Source organism: Sinocyclocheilus anshuiensis, unplaced genomic scaffold, assembly GCF_001515605.1.
Source record: "Sinocyclocheilus anshuiensis isolate Anshui unplaced genomic scaffold, SAMN03320099.WGS_v1.1 scaffold460, whole genome shotgun sequence".
NCBI lineage: Eukaryota > Metazoa > Chordata > Actinopteri > Cypriniformes > Cyprinidae > Sinocyclocheilus > Sinocyclocheilus anshuiensis.
Genome location: NW_015554101.1, coordinates 892,020 through 900,227, shown reverse-complemented (window position 1 = coordinate 900,227; position 8,208 = coordinate 892,020). Strand labels below are relative to the sequence as shown.

The following is an 8,208-nucleotide window of genomic DNA, read 5'->3' as shown; positions in this document are numbered from 1 at the left end:
ATTTGTTTTAAAATTTCAAGTTAGTATATTGTTTGACATTTTCAATTTCACAAAGTAATGTGCAGCCTTTTGGTATGAGAAATAAGAAAAATACACCTTTTTTAAAATATGTCTTAAATCTCATTTTGTTAAAGAAATTGTGAGAAAATTGTATTGTGAAATCAGTACCGTGAATCATATCACATCGTGAGTTGAGTGAATCGTAAGATCCCTATATGCTACTAGTTTTTGCTGTGGTATCGAAGTAGTAAATTGTTCTTTAAATAATAAGTGTTACTTCAATAACAAAGAACCATATATTTTTTTGCTCATCTGAAAAATGATCCGATCTGTGACTCAAAATGTGATATGATAATGTAATATAATCCGAACCGTGAGATTTGTGATCCGTTGCACCCCTACTCTCTTGACTTGTTATTTGAAGAAAAAATACAATATCTTTTATTCGGGCTAGTTAAATTCTTTTTTGGGCTACTAAAATCTGAAGAATGCCTGCTACCAGGGATTTTGAAATTTTGCGAGCCCTGTATATGTGTGTATTGTGTGTATATATTTATTAAATACACATACATACATGTATATATTAAGGAAACGTGTTGAATTTATATTTAATATTTATATATAATATAAATTATTTACAAGTATACATATATATGCATACAAATATTTTTATATACGTACTGTATATGTGTGTGTATTTATATACACATAATAAATATACTGTGCACAGTACACACATATAGTATGCAAACAAACTTTTATTTTGAATGCAGTTAATCATGATTAATTGTTTAGCAGCCCAATTAATAATTTTGTCTTTTGTTATTCATGCTGAAGACAATTTGCAGATGATTACAGACAGGGCTGCATGTTTAATGGAAAAAACAAAAACAAAATTACAATATGGCAAAGGCTGTGATTTAATTAAATAAATATTCATCAGCTCCCCGTTTCACAGTAAATGCTATTCAACACAAACTTCTTCGCGTCTGCTCAGAGTTTGGGTCACTTTAATGTGCGTTTAAGAATGCAGTGTGCAAATTAAGAAGCAAAAGAGAAGCTTTAAGGGCAGAAAATAAACTCAAAATGAAAGTGTGATGAATTAACATTTGACAAGAAATTAAGATAAATAAATTGGGATAAATATTAGCATTGTAATTTTACAGTTGTAATGTAATTTTTTTCTTAATACACCATTTTTAATTTTAATAATAATAATAATAATTTATTAATATGAAGATAAATAAAATAAAGTTTTAAACAAGCACAGAAAGTCTGGATTTGAGTATTTTTTTACATTTTAAGATTTTCCCCTGAATTGTGCAGCTTTAATTGCATTAAATATATTGCTACAAAAACATATATTTAGGGAAATATGTTGTTAGTGTATAATAAAAGGCTAAAAGTATATTATATTATATTAACAATAGTAAAGGAATATTGTTATTTTTATGATTATGACAATTTTAATAATAATTTTATTTTAATATTCAGTTCAAGACTTAGTTCCAAAAATTTCTGTAAATTAAAGCGGAGTTCAAGGAAATGTCTCTTTTAATGTGATTTTATTTATTATTATTATTATTATTATTATTTACATTTTTATGTATGTATGTATTTATTTATTTATTTTGCCCTCTTATCTAAAGAGCAGTGCGATATAAAATAATTCTTATATTGTGGTTCAAATCACCAATATTTGTCACAACAATTACGCTTTTTTTGTCCAGATCATGCAGCCCTGTTCCAGATTGTCACCTTTAACACACATACTCAATTCAGTGCAGGAATCTGGGTTTTTTTGCTTTAAACACAGCACAAAGAAGGGCTGTTGAAGATGACCTTGGCTGTCGAAATTGGTTTAGAATTTCAGATACACTCTATTCATCAGCATTTGCCCACACACTGCATGGCCTTTCAGAAAAGCTGTCAGACGGTCCTTTTTTTAAAGCAGCCATCTGAATGCTTTTATTAAGATCAACTCAGCAGTTGTTTTGACTATGGGATGGTACTGGAAAGATGCACCTGTGATTTTCCTCAGAAATGCCAAGGCTTCTGCGCATCTACTGGACATTTTTAAACTGCACACATTCTTAGGTTTTGGTTTTCACGGTAATCGCATTCAAACCTGCATGACTGATTTTTCTAAGTTATTTCACAAACAAAACCCTTGGTAGTACCATTTTATTCTTTGTACTAAAACTATGGTTATCGGTTAGGACAAGGTGTGAAGCTCCAGCGCCCTTGAAAGCAAGTTTTTCTTCGAAATATTTGTAATATTTTAAAGCTTACATTTTGTTAGCAGTGAATAGACTGCAAGGACTTTTTGGTGTGACCTACATGTTGCAGTGTTTTGGAAGCCCCTCTGGAATTCGCTCAAATCTGTTTTTGAGCGGGAGGGAGCGAGAGTCGTGAGGATTGTGTGGAAACATTCCTTTGCTTGGCCGAGCTCCCATGCTGGTGAAACGCTCCTCAGTAACCACCATTCAGTTCTTGTGCAAATTTACCCTCCGCTTGCTTGCTCCCATTGTAAGCCTGTCAAGTCTGTTTTTATGTTTGTTGCTTGAATCCAATTATCCATGACCTGCAACATAGCCTGCACCTTTTCTCAGCGCTACAGACACAGGTTACTGATTCTTTCCTCCATCTGTCTCTTTCATAGCACTTTCTGTTCTATACCTTAATCAATTTTCCAGCAGTGCTTGGAGATTCTCGCTGAAAGGTAATGAAATCACCCATTTGCCTATAATGACCAAATAAGCAGCTGAAATGTCTCGTAAAGGTCAGTACTTCAGAGAAAGGAGAATGTGTACATTTGTTCATTTCCGAAATTCACCCTGAAATTAAATTCCTCTGCTTTATCTTTGCTTTTTCTGTGCCTGCTAAATTTTAAAGATGATTTTTGCTTCAGTTTGGCTTTAATCGATTGCATCTCTTATCGACAATTAATCGATCATCGATTAATCGTTGACATCCCTAGTTTGGGTGTTTATGATGTCAAAGCCAACATAAATTTTTAGGGGTGTAAAAAGCATCTGATAATGAAAATACACTGATTACAGAGATCAGTTGATATTAATTACAGTAATAATATGTAAATTATTAATTAAATTTTGTATCCAAAATATAATTATATTTTATATACACTTGCACTATATTTATAATACAATATATATATTTATTTATTTATATTTTTATATAATATTTATAATATAATATTATAATATATAATATAATATATTATAATATTAAATATATAGCTTTTGATGTCAAAGTGAGCATACATTTCTAGGTAGTATAAAATTACATCTGAATTTAAGAAACATTGATTCCAGAATTTAATTTATATTAATTACAGAAATAATATGAAGTATTACTTTCAGTTATGATCCAAAATATAATTCTTAGAGTTTACACTTGTACTTTTATCTATAATATATTAAAAACATTTTTAAATATATTTTAATATTCTTCATAATATTTGAAATATTGTTTTAAAGTTATTAGAAAATTATTATAGTGATTATTAAGTGATTAGGGACATTACTGGTCCTAAACAGAATTGCATTTTCATATTAGGAAGAAATGATGTTTCTGTGGCATCCAGCTACACCATCTTTCAATCCTGCAGCACTCAGAAGCCACATGGAAGTCTGGCTGTTCTTTATGAGCACAACTGGCTTTCCAGGGAGCTCAAATCTCCACCATCTCCATTCTATTCTTCCTCGCTTGTTTCCTCTTTTACCTGCAGTTGTTTTTGCCCGTGGTGTTAAGAGAAAGCGGGAGTGGTAATCCTCAGCGCACATTAGACCTGGCTCCACACACAGCAGCTGCTAGAAAGAGCTTAGCGCTCCACATCTCACAATGGCAGGTGGCTGTAGCCCACTGCTTCACCACTAGGGCCATGAAGAGTCCCGTAGACCTCAGGTTTCCAGACGACATCAGGTCCGAGCTGATCTACTTATTATAATTGTCCTTTCCTGCACTTCCTTTGGAACATCCTGTCATTTCATCTGAAGAGGACATTGCATAACGCTCCATATTTCAGCAGTTCTGTTCGCTTGTGTGCTGCATTACATGTCGTCCAGCTTGATGATTATGCATTGTTAAAGGCACAGTTCACCAGGAAAATTAAAAATCTGGGGAATCATTCACTAGGACTGGGTAGCCACACAATTTCACTAATCGATTCGGTTCTGATTCACAAGCTCTTGATTTGATTTGATTCCATATTGATTCATTTGGATAAATAATCTTTTAACTAATGCTGTAAACTATATAGGAAACTCTGTGAGATGGTACATTACTATAATATTAAAGGTTTAAATGAACAAGTTCCAATTTCTGTTGCTTGATGTAATAATCATCATGCTAACACAAATGAGTTGTATACAGACATCCAAATTGCACATAAGGCAGTTTTTATATGATCTTTTTAATGATATAATTATGTTTCTTCAATTTGTTGTTGAAATACAAACATTTAAATGGTGGCTGTTATAGATTTATGACTGATTAATTCAAACATACAGGTTAAGAATATATATATAGTTTGTATTATAGTACTCTTCTCTATTTTTTTCAAGCTAACTGTGAAGCTGTGGACATTGAATGGTTTTCCTGAGGTAAATGTAACTTTATGTGACATTGTTTACAAAGTGTTTTATCTGTGGTTGAAACACTGATTACATGAGACATGTTACATTTCAGTAAGTTGTAGCCTACTGTTGTTTTAAAATACCTTCTGGTGTTCATTCATGTTTGTTTTGTGATATAACTAGTAGTAAAGTGGGAAAGATGATCGGTTTATGTGAGCTCCGCGCTACAGCAGTCTGCCACATTGAAGAGCTTAAAAATGGTATTTATTGTATAAATTTTGTGATTAAATCTCAGCTTCCAAATTCTGTCAGTTTTGTTTTATATAAAAAGTAACAAAGCTTATTGATATTATTAGATGGCAGGCACTCTACAAATAACAAATACAAATGTTTAGCAAATTTTTGTTCACACATAAGCTAAAACAGCACATATTAAAAGATGGATTATTGGGATTTCAGAATGGATATTGGATAATCAATATGAAAACAGTTTAAAATCGATTAATCAGTATTGTCAACCCAGCCCTATCATTTACTCACCCTCATGACAGTCCAAACCAGCATGACTTTCTTCTGTGGGACGCTTTACACTAAAGTGGCTGGGGCTGTCAAATTCCAAAATTACATAAAAATATCCTTAATGTGGTCCATAACACTTTAAGGGGCTCCATTTTTATTTATTAAACAAACACTAGCACTCTATTCTATTTCTTTTTTATATCTATTTGTTTTGTTTTTATTTAGAGCCCTGCATTTCAGCCTGGGCCCAACAGGCCCTGACTTAACACCCCTTATTAACGTTTTTCTAAATTAACTCAATAAAAAAACTAAATGAAATATCACTTTGCCATTACATACAAAACTGAACTATTTTAATAGCTGAAACAGTAGTATAAGCTGTTTTGTGAGAAGGGGGGAAAAAAGATGGGCTCGGGTCGGACAAGGGCCAGCCTTGGGCCTATATTTGAGGCCCATGCAGGGCTCTATTTTTATTTCTTAAAAACGAACCCTCTAACACTAGCGTTCTCTATTCTTTTTCTATTCTATCTACTTGTTTTCTTTTTATTTATTATTATAAAAACAAAAAAAAACTTTCTACATGTACTGCGTTAGACTGAGTGGGACTTGTCACAGCACTATATATTGTTGTGCTTTAGTTAGTTTTGATTGCTTCTATTGTCCTCATTTGTAAGTCACTTTGGATAAAAGCATCTGCTAAATGACTAAATGTAAATTTACGTTAATTTTTTGGGGTTGACAACTAGAGCCCGACTGATATATCGTTTTGCCGATATTATCGGCCGATATGAGCCTGTCGCCGATATATCGGTATCGGCGAATATGCCGGCGAATATGCCGCCGATATGAACATTTTTTTTACAGAACATATAATGCAGATAAAATGCTTGAAATGGTGTAATTACTTAGTTTGTCCAGCAGAGCGTGCTCCATTGTTTGCTACTGGCGACCTGGATGAAACGCTTTATGGAAAACCATTGAAACTTTGAACGGCCATATCTACGGCGAATCCGCAACAAATTCGGGGGATCTCTTCAGCTCAAGGAACCCTCTCGAACGCGAATCGAGTGTACGTCTCGAGGCCCTCTTTCGAATGAGACCACCCCCGCGTGGATAGCCCCCGGGGTTCGGTTGTTACGGCTGGTTAAATTCGCGGTTGTCCAAACTTTTGACTTGTACTGTACTATAATATACACAAAGAATATCGGCCGATATATCGGTATCGGCCTTCGTTTTACTCCCTAATATCGTTATCGGCCCCAAAAAACCCATATCGGTCGGGCTCTATTGACAACCCCAGTCTACTTCCACTGATACAACAGAGTGTATAAAAGGAAATGAGTAAATGCTAACAGAATTTTTATTTTTTGGGGAAGTGTTACTTTAATAGAAAATGAAGCGGCATTTCATCTGTAGCATGTAAAGAACCCAAAGCGTGAAGTGTGCCGGTTGCTTTTGTGCCATTGCAGAATGTCACCTCTATAAACTGCCAGCTCACAGCAGGATGTTCATTGACTCATATCCCTGCCTTTCTCTTCCTGTCCCTTCCTCAATATCTTGCTCAGTTTTTCCTCCTGACGTTAGCACTTCTAATATTTTTGTCCCCAATGGACATTTATGTGGAGCTATAATTAATATCTATGAGAATTACTAATTACCCTTTAGGAGTTGGGTTTTGTAAGCCCTGTCATTCACTGAAAGGTCATAGCGGTTTGGATACCTTTATACGAGATCGTATTTAGTTCACATGGACAGAATGGCCTATTTCTATCGGTGTTACCCTGGAGCTTATGTTACAGGTGCAGCAGATGTCTTAAGTTATCCAGTTGACACAGTAGAGTATTGGCATTTCCATTAGCATGACAGTCTTCCATTTTGTCTCCTTATGAAGAAACGTGTGAAGCTGACACCTACACTAAATACAATCTAATTTTGGAGTTGTGGCAGTGGATAGAGTTCAGACTTGTGTCTAAACACTGCTCTTTAAAGTAAGAGTTCACAAAATATGAACATTGTCATCATGTGCTCATCCTCACTCCTTTCCAAACCAGCATGACCGTCCTCCTTTTTGTGGACCACAAAATTAGATGTTTTGAATATTGTTCAAGCCATGTTTTTTATCTATTGAAAGTGAATGCAGATTATTTTTCTGCTAAGATCCAAAGAAAAAATCTGCATAATCAAACATGGCAGAAATATGGTCCTTTTAGAGCTTGACAGTATAAAAATTGCTGTTCACTTTCATTGAATAGACAATATCAGCTAGAACATTATTCATTTAATTTCTCCAATTACGTTTGATGAAAGAAAAAATATCAATAATTTTAGATTCAGAACTACACAAGGGTGAGTAAACGACTCCTTATATTCGATTTGCCTGTTGCCTCGAGATTATTAGGAGCAGTTTCAAGGTTGATTCAGGCTTGAGTGGTTCCTGGCAGTTGTGCTGATTGGATATTATTCTTGTGTGGACACACCCCCATCCCGTAGCAGTATAAATGAAATCACTCAGAGGAACTGAAAGAGCCACCTCAGCTATAATCTTGACCTCCTACAAGCTGGAGATCCCATTGCTACTGAATTACTGATGGTTTTTAAGACAAACAAGCCCTTTAAAAGAGACTAAACAAAGCAAAATCCTCAAACCCTATGTTAACAGCATGTAACTTGTCCTTTTCCTATTATTCTGCTTGTTAAAGGTGAATGTAGCTCATCGGTCTGAAAAGTGAGGTGTGCTCTGATTGGCCAGCTATCCAGTGCGTTGTGATTGGCCGAATACCTCAAGCATGTGATGGAAATTTCATGCCACTTACCATACTACGATGCCGTGTTCCGGAGCAACGAGACAAAAACATTAAAACCCATTATAAACGAGGCATCTGTTGCATCCAGTGGGGACATAATTACGGATTATAATGACTTATACTGTCCTTTTTACGCTTTTGCGTTGCATCGCTCTACGTAAACATAAAACCATGTCTGCATTTGTGATTGGAGAAATGACAAACAACAAGCGCTACTCTACACTGCCCAAAATTCGCGTTTGAATCGTCAGTGGCAAATTCTTTAAATATAAAAAACGTACTTACAG

General features: G+C 34.6%; 1 protein-coding gene across 5 annotated transcripts in view; it reads left to right on the top strand.

Moving 5' to 3' along the window:
- The window catches only part of tjap1 (tight junction associated protein 1 (peripheral)), a 129,602-nt gene that overhangs the window by 11,131 nt on the left and 110,263 nt on the right, over positions 1 to 8,208 (top strand). The window contains exons 2-3 of one of the 5 annotated variants that reach the window (XM_016461850.1): positions 2,663 to 2,722; positions 4,587 to 4,625. The exons of 2 other annotated variants lie outside the window; for them this stretch is intronic. The gene's annotated coding sequence lies outside the window, so the exon portion shown is untranslated. The remainder of the gene's footprint in view (positions 1 to 2,662; positions 2,723 to 4,586; positions 4,626 to 8,208) is intronic. 2 more of the 5 variants (XM_016461851.1, XM_016461852.1) reach the window with 2 other exon arrangements.